The following is a 3,500-nucleotide window of genomic DNA, read 5'->3' on the forward strand; positions in this document are numbered from 1 at the left end:
TCAACTGGCTGTTGCTGTTTTTGAGGATGGAAGGAAGGTCCCAAAGGATGCGGGTGGCCTCTGGAAGCTGGAAAACACAAGGCAGCAGATTCTCTTATGGAGTCTCCAGGAGGAACACAGTCTGGACAACACACTTTCAACCTAGTGAAACAGTTGTTCTTCTGACCTTAAGGATTTTGAGATAATAGATGCTTGTGGTTTAAACCCTACTAGAGGGCCAGTGCATGAAATTTGGTCTCTAGGCCTGGCTGGTGATCGGGGCCTATTGGGGCAGTCTCGCCCAGTCCTGATAGGGACCAGGCCAGGCGGGGCCTGCTGGCTACCTGCTGGGGCCTGGGGGCCTGCTGGCTGCTGGACAGGGCATGCAGATGGGGCCTGCCGGTTGTGCGGAGGGACTGGGGAGGTTGGCGGTCACAGGAGGTTCACTGTGGGAGCTAACTGACTACCAGGGGGCAGCTCCTGAACTGAGTGTCTGCCCCCTGGTGGTCAATGCACGTCATAGTGACCGGACCGGTGGTTCTGGTCCTTCTAATCATTCGGTCGCGTAGGCTTTTATATATATAGATCATTTGTTGGAAGAAAAGCAAATACTGCAGCCTTCACTAACAATGACCTCTAAAGAGCAGAACCTGAAGGACAATTAGATCATTTTAAACACAGAGTTAGAGGCATTGATTTGGGTAAATGAACATGGACAGCCAACATAATTTTGATAGTGGAGCCACACCCTCCTCCCTACCTCCCTTCATCCCTGTCACCCTAGATAACTGAGCAGAGCCAACACTCCATTGCCCATGCCATGGGAAGGAGGCACTAAACCTTCCTGAGATCCAAGGCCTCCTCCGTGGGAACTGGGGCTTTGCCTGCATAATCTTGCCTTCTCAACTGTTGGATTTAGTTAGTGGCATCTCCTCTCACACTGAGGGTCTCCTTTACTTGCTTCCTTATTCTTGGCTACAATGCAGTGAGCTGGGGTCATTGAGTAAATGACACTTCGCTTTAGTCCCATTAAAGATTAATATCCAAATGCTAACGGAAGAACTAAGAACAGGGATTTTCCTTCCCCAAATGGGCCATTTCACAGGAGTTTCACATAGATTCATGTAGAAGTTCCTATAGATTCACTAGATATAAGTAAACTAGGAATAAGCCCTAATGCCACCCCCTAACCTCCTAGCCCCTGTAGGGAGAAAGGGGAATGTCTCTAGTCTAGGGCAATAGTGCTCACAGCTCCAAACAGGGTGAGGACGGTGCTGATGGGTGGACACTGTCTTGGTAGCCTGTGAATTCTGCAAAAGTGCTGAGTCCTCTTTTGGTCAGGAAGGGTTGTCAGTTTTATTGGCAGGTTCCAGCATGGACAGGTATGCTAGGGCAGTGGTCGGCAAACTGCGGCTCTTTGGCCCCTTGAGTGTGGCTCTTCCACAAAATACCACGTGCGGGCGCACATGTACAGTGCGATTGAAACTTCGTGGCCCATGCGCAGAAGTCAGTATTTTGTGGAAGAGCCACACTCAAGGGGCCAATGTGGCTCGCGAGCCACAGTTTGCCAACCACTGAGACAAAACAAGTATACAAGACAAGTGTGGATGGGAGAGTTGGAAGGGGTCAGCAAACGTACCTCAATCAGATTGAGGACGTTTTTAGCAAAGGCCAGCTTAGGAGTACCCTAATTAAGTTAATAACAATGTACCTACCTATATAGTTTAAGTTTTAAAAATTTGGCTCTCAAAAGAAATTTCAATCGTTGTACTGTTGATATTTGGCTCTGTTGACTAATGAGTTTGCCGACCACTGTGCTAGGGTGCCCCAGAGGAAAGTGACTACCTGAAGTGGACATGGCTCTTAGAAGGTATGGTTAGATAATCATGTGCTGGGAATTCGTGCCAAAAGTTGTACTAATTCATATATATATATATATATATATATATATATATATATATATGTTTTTATTGATTTTTAGAGAGAGAGGAAGGGAGAGGGATAGAGAGAGATAGAAATGACGATGAGAGGGAAGCATTGATTAGCTGCCTCCTGCACGCCCCCTTCTGGGCATCAAGCCTGCAACCTAGGCATGTGCCCCAACTGGGAATCGAACCAGTAACCTCTTGGTTCATGGGTCTACGCTCATCTGAGCCTCACCGTCCGGGCTGTACTAATTCTTTCCAATGATATCCTTCAGAGTCAGCCACAGCTTTCTAAACCAAACGTAGCCTTTGTACCTAAATTAAACTAACATCACTGCAATAAAGTTGAATCTCTTTACAACTGGGTTTCTTCATTTCAAATATTGATAAGAAAGTGCCTACTTCTTACAGGTGCAATGATGATTAAATGAGATTATCCAGCTAAGCACGTAGAATAGTGTCTGACATGCAGTAAGGACTCACTAAAGGTAGTTGACTCTTATTATTACTGCTGTTATTATGTTAAAACCTATAAGCTGTAAACTACTTAAGGCAGAAGCTGGGGTCCAATTGGAGAAAGAGTCGTTTCAAGGCTCGGCCCCATAAAAAAGGAAAATTTCTGGGGCATCCATATCACACACATCCAGAGAAGCGAGGCCTTGCAGCAGCATGTCTTCCTTTCCAGTCTGAATGAAAGCATGCTGAGTGGACGCAGGGGGAGTCAGATAAAGGTCCCGCCGCCCAGCGGGCCATTCTTGACAATAAGTACAGGTTATTTTCCTGCTGGTCTTGCAGTGGGGTTTGGCCAGTGGCTGAGTTGTAGCTCATGGGATGCATGAAGAAATGATGAGTGGCACTTTCAGGCCCATATACACTCCCACATGTGACCCTCCATTCTATCTTTTTTCCCTGAATATCCTGGCTGAATGGAGAAGCTTTCAAATCCCTGGAGGACAGTGGAACTATCATGTGGCACATCATCCAGGAAAGACAGCATGGACAGGGGACTGCGGCATGAGCGAGAAGTGAGCTTTTGTGGTATTAAGCCATAAGTACAGTGCCCTTTGTGATTCATTTTCAACAAATGTTGTTCATTCTCTCTTAGTATAGCAAGCTAATAAGAGACACAATGATGCATATAACAAAAATACAAGATAAGAAGGAAAAGTCTTAGATCTTTTCCATTAAAAAAAAATACTATCCTTGCTTAATGGCATAAAAAGCTTCCAGTAAGCTGACCATAGCAGAAAGGATTGCTAAGTAAATCTTATTTCCATAATGAGAAAAAGACAGTCCCCTATGTGGTAAAATTACGTGCTTGAAACTGTAACAAATATTATATGAATCGAATCTGTGAAGGGGAAGCTGGATAACATATCACAGTGATACATTACCATCAGCTATAAGGAAATTAGCAATAACATTGGGCATTATCCTGGACGGCAAAAGAAGTATCAGAATTAAGTCAGTTGGTAAACATGCGTCAGCTGCCAGAACGTCACTGTCACCACCTCATCAGGGAGGTGCTGCCCCTTTATCCAGGGGTGGCAACGAGGAGAAGCTGGCTGAGCAGCTGGCGGGAAGCTCTGGCGGGGA

This window comes from Myotis lucifugus, unplaced genomic scaffold (genome assembly GCF_000147115.1).
Source record: "Myotis lucifugus unplaced genomic scaffold, Myoluc2.0 scaffold_450, whole genome shotgun sequence".
Lineage (NCBI taxonomy): Eukaryota > Metazoa > Chordata > Mammalia > Chiroptera > Vespertilionidae > Myotis > Myotis lucifugus.